This window comes from Phasianus colchicus, chromosome 1 (genome assembly GCF_987193195.1).
Source record: "Phasianus colchicus chromosome 1, bPhaCol1.hap1.1, whole genome shotgun sequence".
In the NCBI taxonomy this organism is placed as follows: Eukaryota; Metazoa; Chordata; class Aves; order Galliformes; family Phasianidae; genus Phasianus; species Phasianus colchicus.
Genome location: NC_143436.1, coordinates 154,685,990 through 154,701,613, shown reverse-complemented (window position 1 = coordinate 154,701,613; position 15,624 = coordinate 154,685,990).

The window sequence follows — 15,624 nt, the reverse complement described above, 5'->3', positions numbered from 1 at the left end:
AATGCTCAGGATTTTTCTATCGACAAACCCCACAGAGCGACAGTCCTCCTGTGCAGCAGCATCTGCCTTAATAGTTCCTGGTGCCATTCAGAGGCCATCAGAAATTCCTAGCTTTCAGGTACCCTCTGTCTATTCTGTAGACTACCTTTGCTCTTTATGAGTTCCCACTCAGATTTCATTTCATTTTAAAAGAAAGGTTAATTTAAGCTTTTTCCTTAAAAAAAAAAAGTTTTGTTTCTGGCTGTAGAAGAATGTGCCACTGGAAAGGAAAAGAGTGCCAGAGGTCAGGGCATAAATCCCTTTGGATAAGGGAGCTGGGGGCAGAGTAAGATGTTGCTTTGGCGATTTAATAGTGCTTGAGATTGACAGTAAGCTTGGTGCAGATAGTCTTCACACGAAATAACAGAAGATGACAAATTAGTTCTATAGGCACAGTTGTCCTTTTGAGTTTGGCTGCCCTGACATTATCTCATCTCAAAGTAGAATGTACCTGCTCTCAAGCTGCATTATCCATGAAGGGATTTAAAGTGACTAGCTCAGGCTTACGCATCCTTCTCTTAGACATCGAAACTGAAGTCAGTAAAACTCTGTTCTTTATGACCTCGTTAGGATTTTTTTTTATGTTGCCCTTCTAACACTTGCTTTTTTCTTGCCATGTGTCAGCAAGGAACCAAAGATGTAAATGAAAAGGCTGGATTATATCTGAAGTTGGTGCAACTTGCATGCTAGGGGAGATTAGATTATCCTCCTTTTTCATTTTGAGGCACACGTAAGAGGTTGATTTCCTGCCAGACTCTTTTTCAGATGAATATTTTATCCGAACAAACTGAATTAGATTAGAACGACATCCTAGGGCAAGAAGTTCCAGGAGTATTATGCTGTGCTGGCACTCTAACACACCTGTAATTGTATGTCTTAGCCTAAGGATATATCCACGGGCTTTTCAGGCAGCTGTGCTGAGCTCTGCCCACACTGTGCTGGAGGCTGTGTTTCTGCACTTTGCATGGCACAGTCCCAGCTCAGACCCAGGCAGAGGTCAGGGTCGTGGCCTCTTTGCAACACCACATAGGCATGCACTAAAGCCAGCTTTGTCCTGCTAAAAGCAAAACATCAGGGCATGTGCTTTGATCTTGTGGCCACCTGGTGCAGTCCTGCTCTTGCCAACATTGCCTGAATTCATTTCCTACAAAGACATAGGGTTGTGTTGCTTGTTAGGCTGGGGGCTGGCTGGAGAAGGATGGTTGAAATGACCCAAAACTGCACCAAGTAAAGCCCCAACCATCAAAAGCACTGCATCCTGCACTTAGTTTATTTACTAAACTGAGTATGGGAGAAGGTACTTGTGTTTGGCCACGCAGGGAACATTTTCAGGAGGGAGGCCATTATTCTGCAAATTTTGGCCATGAGCAGGTCCAAAGAAGGGCAACATGGCTTGTGAAGAGCTTGGAAAACTGGGGCTGTTTGGTCAGAAGAAGAGGAGGCTGAGGGGAGACCTTATTGCTCTCTTCAAATACTTGAAAGGTGATTGCAGTGAGAGGGGGGTTCATCTCTTCTCACTGGTGACAGGTGACAGGACGAGGGGAAATGGCCTCAAGTTGTGCCAGGGGAGGTTTAGGTTGGATATCAGGAAACGCTTCTTTACAGAAAAGGGTGTTAAGCACTGGAATAGGCTCTCCAGGGAGGTATTTGAGAAACCATCCCTGGATGGATCTAAAATCTGTTTGGATGTGATGCTCAGGGACATGATTTAGTGGAGGGTTGTTAGAGTTAGGGTAGTATGGCTAGGCTGTGGTTGGACTTGATGATCTTTAAGGTCTTTTCCAACCTGAGCAATTCTATCATTCTATGATTCTGTGATTGTATGATTCTATGACAGATCTTCCTTCCACCAGAGTTTGTGTCATGAAATATATTACTGAGAAGATACATGTTTGAGTGTGACAGGCCTTCACTTGATTTAAAATATTGTTATGAGAGCCTTGTGGTGCTTGCTGCCAGATGATCTGTGCCCCGAGATATCACAGGATCATAGCTTCATCAAGGTTGGAAAAGACCGCTAAGGTCATCTATATCAAGGAATGAGGCAAAGCAGTGCAACTAGAAAAATACGGAAAAGTTACAGGTCATAGAAATCAGAGTTCCTTCCTTCCTTCCTTCCTTCCTTCCTTCCTTCCTTCCTTCCTTCCTTCCTTCCTTCCTTCCTTCCTTCCTTCCTTCCTTCCTTCCTTCCTTCCTTCCTTCCTTCCTTCCTTCCTTCCTTCCTTCCTTCCTTCCTTCCTTCCTTCCTTCCTTCCTTCCTTCCTTCCTTCCTTCCTTCCTTCCTTCCTTCCTTCCTTCCTTCTTCCCTCCCTCCCTCCCTCCCTCCCTCCCTCCCTCCCTCCCTCCCTCCCTCCTTCCCTCCTTCCTTTCCTTCTCTCTCTCTCTCTTTCTTTCTTTCTCTTTCTCTCTCTCTTTCTCTCTCTTTCTCTCTTTCTTTCTGTCTTGAAGCGAGAAGAAGCAGGAATTAACAGTGTAAAATCTTAATGAGTAGCTTGTGCTGAGCAGTGCTATTCTCCTCAGTTATTCTTCCCATCTTGAATGTTTACCAGCCAATCAGAACCTTCCTTAAAACCAAGAGATTTATAATGAAAAGTCAGCCCTAATTGAATTTCTTCATTAGGAACACCATCAAACAGATACAGAACACCTTACAGCACCTTGTTTAAATTAGATTCATTTTTCTGATTAATTATTAAAGGGAAAGTTTAAAAAATCATAAAATCTTAAGTGCTATTAAAAATTGATTAGGAATGCATTCTTTCATTGACCCAGTTTGTATTTTTTTAAATTTTTTTCCATCAAAGCTAATACGTTTGAGTAGCTGCCTCAGACAGAAGTTTGTAATCATTTGGTCATCAGTCAATTAATCACAGCTTCATAAATATTGATCTCAGATTACATTTATTTTTCATTCTTGAAAGATAGTTTTTTTTATTAATTTAGGCTCACTCACATGCATTGTGGTTTATGCTGAAATTATTTTTAAAAGTTCTATTAAAATTTAATTTGAGCAGCTCGCTAACAATGCAGTCACTGCACATTGTGCCACCTCTTGGCAGGTTTGTCAGCTCGTGCTGAAGGGTCCCAAGTACCCACAGCGCATATGAGCAGGGCCTGCTGGTTGGTATCCTTCACCTATAAAAGTCTCTGTAGTTGGAAGTTGCTAGCCACTGCCATCTTAGGGAAAAGGAATGATTTGAATGTAATCGTGGATTTATTTCAAGAGAAGAAAGGAGAACTCTACGGTTTCCCATCCTGCCTACAGTGGCTGTGTTCCTGATTTCTACTAGTCCATCACAGAAAACTGTGCCTTCCTGATGGTCATCTAGCCTGGTATCAGCTCTTTTGCCTCACCCAAGCTGCAGACAAGCCTCTTGAGCAGGTGTGCTTGTGGGTGCTTGTATCAAATGTGCCCTGATCCTGCTGTAGTGGCTGTCACGGAGATCCTATAGGGGCAGTGACCCATTCCAGGATGGTGAAGGTACCTGGAAGTGCTCTTGCAGTGTCTACTCTTGTGAGAACTGAATACATGATTTTAAAGGAGTTGCAGTTATAAAGAGAAAATCATTTTTAAGAAGAAATTTTGTGAGGAAGGGTCTGGACTCTTTTTTCCCAGCACCTGAAATGGACTCGATCCTTCTCGTAGCATGCTCCCCATACCTAAAGCACTCACTACTAAAGCAGAAACATACAGTCTGTGTTTGTTAACATTCCTGATCTGGTTACAGCTGATAATCTCTGTCAATTAAATCTTCTGTTTGTTTAAGCTTAAGAAACACTAACCGATAAGGACATGTAGGGACTCCCCAGGGCAGTGGTTATGATACCAAGATTGTCAGAATTCAAGGAATGCTTGGACAGTGCTCTCAGATATAGGGTTTGTAATTGGAGTGGTTCTGAATGGAGTTAGGAGTTGGACTCGATGATCCTTCTGAGTTCCTTCCAACATGGAGTATTCTGTGATTCTGTGATTCTGCTAAACAGGGACCTGAGGTATTCACTGAGGAAAATGAATCCTTTTCCTTCATGCTTTGAGTTTTACTTTGCATGTATTTCTTCACATTGAGAATGACCAATTTTTCCAGGCCAGGAACATCTGAATGGCAGACCTGCTATAGCTTCTGCAGCATGTTTGAGTCCTCTGTTATGTTCTCTGATAAGAAGTGTTTTGAGATAGGTCAGTATTTCCTAAAATCTCCTTTGAGTGAGAACTTTGGAGTGATTCTATCATGTAGCAATCATATGTTTTACATTTCTAATAAGGCATAGCCTCGTCTTTAATGTCTGAAATCAAAACCAGTCACCTACTATCATCATTCTAAAACTATGGTTATCCTGGTACTGTCCTTCTGGAAGGCTTCAAGAAGTGGTCAACAGTGTCATGCTGTGCTCCTCAGCATCAGTACCAAGTGGAGTCATGTGGACGCCTGTCAGCAATCCATATTTTTGCTCACATTGGTACATGTAATATGGAGAATGGATCATTTTTTTGTGGCTGTTCATGTATCTAAGAGTGAAAAAAAACACAGTTCCGGGTCCTTGGATCCAAATTATTTTTCAGAATCATATTCCTCCATCAAACTATACTATTCATTTACCACATTCTGCTGAAAGGTAATGTAGCATGCTCATATATGTTTGGCATATCCACAGTACTAATTTTTCCCATTAAAAGTGGAATCAGACTACAGCAAATTCTTAGACCATTTCCTTTAAATCTCAGTTGTACACAGGGCTTTTCTGTCCTGTCAGGCTAGTGTCAGAGATAATGCATAGAGAGTATCCAAATAATGCCTTTGTTTATAAATTGCTGCAGCTAGTTATAAATAAGATTTGTAAATAATATCTTATAAATGAGAGCTGTTTGACACCTCTGTTCTCCTCATCTATTTGCTGCAAAATCAAACTCATTTTTAGCTTTCTCCATCCAAGAAATGTTGGGCATAAATTGTTTGTTCTGCACTGTGGCAAATCAAGAAGTATTTATATGTAATTGCCTCGTATGCGAACAGTCATGACCAGAAGAGGAGTGCAGGCAGCAGGGGATGCATTGAGTTATTCCAGTTAAAGCCTTAGAAGGATACAGATCTCTAGCAGTTCTCTGTGTATTGCACAATCAGAATCAGATTCCAAGTCCAATTGCAGTCGTTCTCTTCAAATAAGAGAGGTGATAAGGAAATCTAGTAAATATTCTCTGAGCACTCAGAGGATAAAACTCAGCAATCCTGGACAATCTTTCCTGGCAGAAAAGAAGAGGAAAAGCTGCAAAGCAATAGAGATGACTGTAGCAATGCCCCAGCTCTTCCTGGCGTTTTGCTGCAACACCTGCAGAATGGCCCAATTGGAGTTTTTGTGCTGAAGTATTGTGCTACTAACTCAATGCTCAACAACTTCAGCACTTCTGAGAATGAATCCTGTAGCTGAATGCGAGCTACTGGTTTATAGAAATAATTTTTTAAAAAAATATTTTTATATCTCCCTAAATACCCAGAGTTCTTTTAATCCAAAATATACAAAGATGCATTTTTCATGAAGATAATTTTAACTCTGTAATATATGTGAGATAAAAATATCATCTTTCCTGCTAGTATATGCAGTTGATATTTCTGTCTCTCTAAATTTCCTATTAATTGGATTGAGTTGATTTAATAAGTTCAGCTGATCATTGAAAGGCTTCTAAATGGATTCCATAAAATCATAGAATTGTAGAACAGTCTGGAAAGAACCTTTAGGATCGTCTAATTTCAACCCCCTGCTACAGGCAGGGATACCTCCCACTAGACCAGGTTGCTGAAAACCCCATCCAGCCTGCAAATACTTTTTTCTTGTAAAAAGTGTTGTTTTGCATTTTGTTGATATAATATATATATTTATTTTTTAATTTTTTATCAATATGTGTATCCTTGCAGGACCAAACATTTGTCAGCAGGACGTAAAAGATGCTATGGACCCAAATCAGTCGTAAGTCTTTCTTGGTTGACTTTTCTCCGAAATCTGCAGTCCCAGTTTCTCTATCTTTTAATTGCAGTAGAGCAATATATTCAAGTAATGTTTCTTGTTGTCTGTTACCGTAATATTGCCAGATTAGAACAGTAACACCCTTCTCTATTTTCATTAGTACGTTATAGCTTGTTGGACACAACTTCAGAGACTTCAGAGTGTTCCAAGGACACCAGAGCTCAGGTAAACATAGACTTCACCTCTGAGGCTAGTTTCAGGAAAAACACAGCTAAGAAACAGACTGCTACACAGACTTTAAATAGACGAGAGAAAGGGAGGAAAGGATATAACATATATCCAAGAACTGCTGGAGTTTTATAAGCATTGTGTTATTGTTTTTTAAATCTATCCGGGGAGGATATGTTAGGAGATAAATGGAAAAATGGAAAAGCAAAGATTGAAGCAATTGGAGAAAACAGCCAATAAGCAAAGGGAAGAGAGGGTCCATTGTGAGTGCTGCAGAGGTATTCAGATAGTGTTATCCATATCCATCTGTTCCCACTTGAACAGCGGCTGCAGCTGTTTTGTGAGCGTTACTCCTTGGCTGGCTCATTCCTGCAGCTCCCTTGCCCCCTCCATACTCATGTGGCTGAAGAAGATGGAACCTGCACAAATCCTGGTGTCCACAAAAAGAGCATCTCCCAGAGCACATCTGCTGTTTAAGAAACATGTAAAGAGCCTTTTGTGAAGAATGTTCAGCTTTCATCTTGGGTATCTGAAAAGTGAGGGAGAGTTTTTTTGTAGGCTCCACTTCACCCAGCCAAAAGACATAGACATTGACATAAAAGCAGATGTTACCAAACACATCTGAGAGTAACTGCAGAGAAACTGAGCTTTTAAGGACATGATACATCATATTTTAAGATAAACATTCTGAAAGATTAAGTGAATTATATTTTAAAAGTGTGTAGTTTTGCTCCATTGACTACAAAGAGACCATAGTGTGAATAGACCAGACATTGTAAATATGTCTTAAGACAGCTGAGGCGAATCCCACTTTTAGTATTGGGAAGCTGGAATGAAGAGACATCTGTGTTTCAATTCAATATGATCAACGAAAGAAAGGGAATTCTGAGAAATAACAATCTGGATTTTAGTGACTTTTTTGTAATAACATCCTAAGTTTACTGGGGTTTAGATCTAGCTCCTTATCAACTGGAAGGAGATGAAGCCAGACCTGCTTATAACTCTGCTTCCCCTCGATACAGCCAGACTTGCTTACTGATTAATTTGTAAATTTCACAAAAAAATAAAAATAAAAAAAAAATCTGCTAGGTATACTGCACTGACAGCTTTCTTTGTAAGCTTCACTTGCTACAAAACTTCCTTTGCAAAGTGTCACGCTATGACAATAAAAAATGCTTTTTCAGAACTTTCTTATAAATATTTCATTTACTTTTTTTTTTTTTTCCTTTTCTTAAGTATTTTTTTCCCATTCAGGAATAGATATGACGACTTAAAAGTGGATAGTAAAGGCAGCTGATGATACATGTATTTGTTGGCAGTGCTGTTAGGAGGGCTGGAATGGCGTATCATCCGTGCTGAAATGTATGGGTAATTCATTCATGAAGCGCGATCAGCAAAATCAAGGACTACTTATGTCTGGCCTTTGCTTTGATTTGCTTGTTAAAGCTCATTGTAGAGAATCAAGTAAAAACTTTGATCTTAACAGTATTCTCCTAAAAAGCCTCCGCATTTCTCTGGCACTGAAGCCCAAGTAGCTCAGGGGAGGCAGTGCGCAGTGCCTGTGCCCAGAGGCCTCTGTTCAAGCACTCCTGCTGACTTCAGTGGGAATTTTGCCCGAGTACAAAGAGATGAACAGGAACCTAGAGTAGGAGCAGAGGCCACTTTGCATCTTCCCCTGGAAATGCAGTTTATAAGGGCCATGATTTTTCTGTTGTTTTCCGTTTAGCTGTAATAGACTATGAGTATTTTAGATTCAAATTGGATGCCTTTGAACTAGAAGAACTCTACTCACATTGATAACTTAATAACACATCTAAATGTCTTTTAAAAGACTTCAGTTTACCTATTAAGACCAAATAGACTATCTGTTAATTTGACAGAATATCCATGTTCCCTGAACTTAGGGCTATAAAAATTGTTCATCTGCTCAGTCACAGGCCATTTAATTTTGGATGCATCATTGCCAGTTGGTTACAGTAATTAGCATTCTCTGTATTGTGACAGCTTCCCTGAAGCTATGCTAAGTAGGGTTACTCTTCTTTATGGAAACATAAGTAGCCTTGTGCAAATGGGCCTGACCACCCATCTTAGAGACAGAAGCCTTAACTACAGCTTCTTGGCTCAGGGTGCCCTATATGCCCACCTGCAGGTCTTATTTACTGGTTATTAATGACATAAAATGTAGGCAGTTGTGAAAGGCAAGGCATGGCAGCTGAAAACGTCTGCTGCAAACTATTGGCTCAGCCTTGTCATTTCTTTGAGTGACACCTCATTTTTTTAAATTATATTATTGTTATTTTAAATATTTCTTCATATATTCTTTCAATTAAGTTTTTAGAAACAAGTCAATTCTGTGGATATAAATTGTGTTTATGTACATATATAATTCTGTAAGCTGCATTTGTTAATGCAGTTACTTGCTACTTAAAACAGGAGATTTCAAATGAAAACATTTTGATCAGTCCTTTCCTATTGTGAGCATATGCTGCAAATAGTTTGGTTGGATATGTTCTTCCATATCTCCTAATGCCTAAAGTAGTACGTTATTGTGTTTCTGATAGAAACACTAACTGCTGGTACAGGAATATGGGAAGTGCTGGAATCATTCTTTTGTAAAGGCTAGAATAAACAGTACAATAGCTGAAACCATAAATAAATTAAAGAGAAGCCAAAATTTTTTTTTGCTGGTTGTTCTGCAGACTGTGCACATTTCATTGCTTTGTGGTGAATATCTGTGCTTCCTTTTCGTTTCCTGGGAAACAAGTGAGTGGTTTTATGCACTGCAAGACATACACTAAGAATAATTCTTCCCATTTAATCCACTCTGTTTTTTACTTCTTAATATACTGGAAGGTAACTAATATTTAATACCATGAAATGTATCTGTGCATGTTTAATGATTCAATTAATCAGAGAGAAACCTTCTTTATAATTAAATATAGATAGGCTATAGTCTTTTCTTCTCATTGACTGATGCTACTGAGAATAAGGGATAAGAATAATTTTATACTATTATTCTGTTTGCCTTTTATTAGAAGTCTGAACTGTTTAGGTGAGTAAAATCAACCATAAAAGTACATTTTTTCTTAAGAGTTATGCACTCTGCAATTTCTGCACTGCATAAAAGCCCAAGTATTTGAATTTAGGTACCTATCCTGTGAAGACTTGCACATGTGTTTAAGCACAAGAATAAGTAAATTCAACTAATGCTAATGTGAGTACTTACTTACATTAAGTTTGAAGCAAGTTCTTCAGCCTTTGTAGGATGGCTTTTACCATTTGGCCCCATATGAGCTTGGAAGAAATCTTATATATTTGCTCCGTAAGACCCAATTAGACTGTGACTTGCTCCCTTCAATTGTTTCTTTACAGTAAGGAGCAATTTTATTAAGCTGATCTTGGACTTCTGTTGACCCGATTATTTAAATAAAGGTTACAGACCATCACTGCAACTTGTTTTTATTTTTGTACGGCTCCATACCAAATTCTCCAACTGTAAGATACAAGAAAGCCAGCTATCTTTAATGCTGTATGCAGATGGGGCACATATATTGGCAAGTTAATAAAATAAAGTAATGATTACATGGAGGCGGATTTAAATATGGAAATAGAGACTTCCTTCTTCTTGACTCTGTATAAATTGTTGAATATATTTGTTTAATGATTTACAGAGCCTCCAGCAAAAGCAGCTAGGTGATGTTTACAGACGTTAAAACATAAATTACACGTACAGCACTCAATGGGCTTCATTACATGACCACTTCTGCCACCAAGGGTATTATGTGATAACAGACATATAGTGAGACCATACCTATCCATTGAAATGCCTTTCCTTTTACCTATGTGCTTACCTACATACCAGCAGATGCAGATACCACGATATGCCATTATACAAGCAATACTGTTACACTGTAAATGATAAGTTATTTCTAATTTAAATAGCTTAGCATATGTGCTTTTACAATTGTATATACCTGGAGTACTTGGAAATTAACACTTTCAGCTTGCTATTTCAACAGGAAATACAGAGTTTGTATATTAGATCCATATAGAGTGATGGACTGAGATGGCTACGCCAAGTTTGATTGATTAACCTTTCAACTGAAGAAAGAAGAAGAACATTTGTTTTCAAGTTTTTCACTGCTCACATTTCATATGGTCATATTTTTCCACATTTGCTGTTTATCTGAAAATACTCCCCTTGTGAAGCCACCTTGGATAGCTTTTCTTCCAGGTATATATATCTTTACATGATTGTAAAGTGTGCTACCTTATAATGCTGCAGGGTGAGAAACATGAGAAATATTCCTTTCAAAAGCCAAGGATCTCCTTTAGGCACAAAATACTAATTTTTAGCACCAGTGGGTAGGGAAATGACATTTAAAAATAATCTTTTTAATGTATAAAAAAGTTATCCCAATTAATAATTTTGCACATAAATTATGGGAATTTTCAGTTGTGGGTAGAACTCCACTTTTGGTGAAGACGTTTTTTTAAAGGCAAATGAAACAAATATTCCTAAATGTCAAGCTAATATTTCCATATATGTGATATCATGTATACAAATATCTTGCATTCCTAGGTGTGAATAAGAGTGCAAGGAACCTTAGAATTTGACATAGAATCATATCATAGAATCATAGAATGGCCTGGGTTGAGAAGAACCACAATGATCATCTAGTTTCAACCCCCCCGCTATGTGCAGGGTCACCAACCACCAGACCAGGCTGCCCAGAGCCACATCCAGCCTGGCCTTGAATGCCTTCATGGATAGGGCATCCACAACCTCCTTGGGCAACCTGTTCCAGTGCATCACAAACCTCTGTGTAAAAAACTTCCTTCTAATATCTAACCTAAAACTCCCGTTAGTTTAAAACCATTCCCCCTTGTACTATCACTATCAACCTATGTAAACAGTTGTTATGAATGAAGTTGTCTAAAAAACAAACAAACAACCCGACATCCCAAGAGTGGAAAATCATTCTTGGGAAGGCTTTAAGAAGAATTCTGGAGACTCCTCTTTAGATATCCCTCAGGGTAATAATATATCAGGGAAAATGAAACAAAACAGTAATAGGAGTACCTTACTATTATGCTATGTTCCTATAGAATAGATGTAATTTTTATACATGGTATCATGGTAGAATAAAGAGAAGGCTTACTGTAACTTGAAAATAGCATTAGCATTCTTTTGTAGCAGCTAAGAGATAAATACTTTGGAAATTATGAATATTTGGTGAAGTACACTGAAGTAAAATGTTCTTTCAAAGCTTTTTTAACCAGGTCCAGTGTCAGTTATATGAAAAGGAAACTGTTTGAAAGGGATTGTTCAAAAGGTATTGATTTTGGTGATGACCAATCAGCAGACAGTTTTGATTATTGGCCTGTATGAATTAATATGAACTATGATTATATATCAAATTGTGGCCTGATTAGGAATCCGTATTTGTAGTGAAAACACTATAGAATCATGGCTTGGGCATAAAATCATATCTATCATAAATGTTGAATGACAGCTTCTCTTGAAGTCACCCTTCAGAATGAACAGTATAAAGACTGTTTAGGTGCTATCACATCTACAGAATTTTTTTTTGTTAGACATCTTGCTTGAACAAGCACATGGAAATGCTTAATATACAAGTGGTGCATTTTTTTTCTTTCTTTCTTTTTTTTTTTTTTTGCCAGCATTTGCTTTGAAGCAAACCCTCAGCTAAAGTGATCAAAACTGTAAGGACAAAAGACTGCTTATTTCTCTCGACAAGTTTGAGCAAGCCCAACAAGCCCTCAAGCTAACTCAGATAATCTACTAATTCAAAATAACGTCTTTAGGGATGGATGGGGTAATTATTGCAAACATAGTGTTTCTAATTTCTGGATACTATACATGTAAATAAACTTCACTGACATTGTGCTGCACAACATACTTGGAAATTATGCCCTAGATGACTAATTGAACAGCAGAAAAAATAACATAGTTAAAAGTTACAAATCACTTTGAAAATGTTGGCTTAGCCAAGCTGGACTTCTTTCAGATGTTCAGAGAAAAAACCAATTAGCTTGGTTATTCACATTTCAAGAAAGTCTGTTTACTCACATGGGTGTGATCTCTCATGCATATATGCAGAACCAGTTTTTTGCTGAATTTTCTTTGTCCAATATTTCTCAGAAACTATCTTACTGTGAGCATATTAGGAATCTTCTAGATGTACATTGGTTCTAGACCTAAGCATTATTTTCAAATAAAATTAACATTCTACCTCTGTTAAGTTTTGTTTCATTTTTTAAACAATGGAAAACTGTGTTTTTTCCACTACTTTATTTCAGTTTATAGTCTTTCTATAAAAGAGGAATCCTAGAAAGATAGTTTTCTATTCAGTTGGAAACTTTTGGATTAAACTATTGTTTGCAATTATAAATTCATTACATGAATGAATTTCAAGAATTTCAAAGGATTTATTTCAAAGAATTTTCTCTGGCAAGCTGTGTCAATCTGGTTTATGGCATTTTGCATTGAATCCTGATGGAAGCCAGTCCATCATGTTTAACAGCTACTCAAATGTGTAGACTTGAATCAGTCAACCTCACTGAATTCATATGAATGTTGGTTTTAAGGATCAGGTCCAAAACTTGTAATAGTTGTGATTCATTTTACTTCTCAGTAAGTTTTACTTTGTCTTGGCAGATTTCCTTCAGCAATCAACCCAATTTTTTTTTTTTTTTTTTTTTTCTGGTTCTTTCTATGAGTCTTCATTTTTTTTTCAGCACAGATTCATCTTCACTTCCTTTTTTTTTTTTTTCCCCTTTTATACACTGATACCATCATACATCTTTTACCTGTTTTTGTTTTTTTTTTTAAATAAGAAAAAAAGAAGGTTGACAAGGCAAAACTGGGGATGCTTTGAGCTGTCTTCAGAATTTGAAGGATACATTTGCCCAGGTGGGAAATGGAAGAGTCGGGATGGTAGATCGTTGAGGGTAACTGAGTGCACTAGAAGAAATAGAGATCTAACAGCAGGTAACACTGACTGTGAGATGTGCTGGACTGTGGAACAAACCCTGAAAGAATCCGAGTTAAGCTTCTTTTTTATCTAGATTGACCTAAGCACTAAAAATATGCTAAAAATAGGAAGTGCTACCATGTTGGCAGGAAGATGAAATAGATGATCCGATAAATATCACCTGCATCTCTACTCAGTGTAAGGTGCCCTTTATATGCTAATGCAGCATGTGGTGTAGACTGTACTAAATAAATAATGCAGTCACATTGAGAGGGTTTTGTTGTTGCTGTTGTTGTATCTAGGTTCTCAAAATGCTTTACATTGAGCCAGTGGTATCACTGATATATAACCATGGCATCAGTCTCAGAGCAACACAACTTTAATTTTTGTTAATTTATCTGTTTATATTTATTGTCCTAATATATTATTTTTTACTCTGAAGAGCAGATAAACAAATGCATGGAACTCAAATCCATTAGAAAAGTAGTGAATTGGTACTTGTTTAGTTATTTTTTAAATAACAAACTGGTCTTTAAGGAAAGTAGGTACTCCATGATACCCTTTTTCAATGAAGGTCATGAACATGTGGATAACAAATCAAGAATGACCACAAGAATTTTTCTTCTCTATTAGAATGCATACCTTCCTGTTTGACATTAACAGCAACATTGTTAATTTCCCATGCCCAAATATATTTCCCAGGAAAAAAAAGACTGAAAAAGCTAATGATTCTTCTCATAAGTCCTGGATGCCAACAGAGAGGATGGTGCTCAGGAAGATTGAGAGAATGGAGAAGGAGTGAAGGGAGAGCTACAATAGGAAGCTTCCCTCACTTGGTGCTTGTAGTCCAGAATCATCCTTTCTAAACAAAAATTGTGGAGAGGTGTAGAAGATATGATAAGTTAGATGAAAGTCAGTCACACATGGGACTAAATGCTCCCTCAGCAGTTCAACTCAGTGTGTACAGGAATTCTCATCCCCTGATTATGCAGACTGGGGAGTAGTTTGGATCCAACCACATCCTGCTCAGACAGCAGCCTGGGTTTCCTTAAATTGAACTCAGAGTAATAATAGCAGCGTAAAAAATTATGAGACTGCTGCAGTGGCCTACTGCTCCCAGTGCGTAGCTGAGATATGTCCAGAACATGTCCCTGGACCTTAATATTGGGCAATGCCCTTAGCAGGCCTGATTTCTTGCTGTAAGCTCTGGCTTAAACAGTGTTAGGCAAACAACCTGAGCATGCTTTTTTTCTGTGACACCAGCTCCCTTATGCTACTTGCACACCGCTTCGTAAGGGCTTCTAAAGAATGGAAATTGAAAACCATGCAGTGCTTTACACTTTCACATGTAGTTCATGAATCCCAGTGGCTCTGTTTCAGATCTGGTGTTTTCCCAGTAGCAGAATTACATAAATGTTCAGAACTTGATGCTGAGATGCTTCAGCTGTTAAGCCTAAGTTTTGAATTTTGGACCTCTTGATAAATGGGCTTTGTATTACACATTTTACATTCTGCCCAAATTGTCCCATGTTTGCTCAGGTCTTTCTCTGGATGTGACTTTCTGTATATGCAAAAGCCACAGTCCCTTTGCATTTGCTGCACCATGTTATGTTTCTTGTTCACACTATCACTGCTGCATCCACTGAAACCACAGTTCTGGTTTGAATTTGAATTCATGGCTTCAGTAAACTCAGATTTTCTGGTCAGTCTTCTGAGCTTTCTGAGAAATTAAAATGACTTGCTTAGGGGCAACCACTACTTTAGTTGTATCTTTCAAGCAAAAAAGCAAGTATTTTTATTTAAGACAGCTCTGATAATCTTTATTGTTTTTAGAGTTGGTAACACGAGTTGCATTCTTACATTTGTTCTTTGATCAGACTTACATTTTTATTTCTGTGCAATGTTATTAGTTTTTGCCTTCCAATGAATGACATTTCCATCGCTAGCTTCTTCTTTCCCTTTCTCCCTACAGAAGTAAATTAGTCTTGTCCCCAAGAGCTTTCTGAGACAGAGGTAATCTTCTGGTGTGTTTTGAAGTCACATTCTTGTATCTGATAGAAAGCTTTAGTTATGACAGCAAAACAAATAGTGAACAAATATGCTTTTAGGTTTGTAAATGGAAGTCAAGGAAAGAGACTGAGAAGGAAAATGACCTGCCCGGACCCTGCCTCCTTCACTTCCATTGGGAGATAGGGAGCCAGAGGGAGAGAGTGTGGGTAGAAGAAAGAAGAGCTGAGCTTTTGTAAAGACTTGCATTTGTGTTAGCAGCTTGCTAAGGAGAACTGATGCCTGTACATTAATCTGAATTACCACAGTCAGTTTTACTTTTGCAAACAACTCAGTCACGGTATCGCTGTCTATTTCTTAAACAGGAGATGAATTGAGCTCAGAATGGGGACAG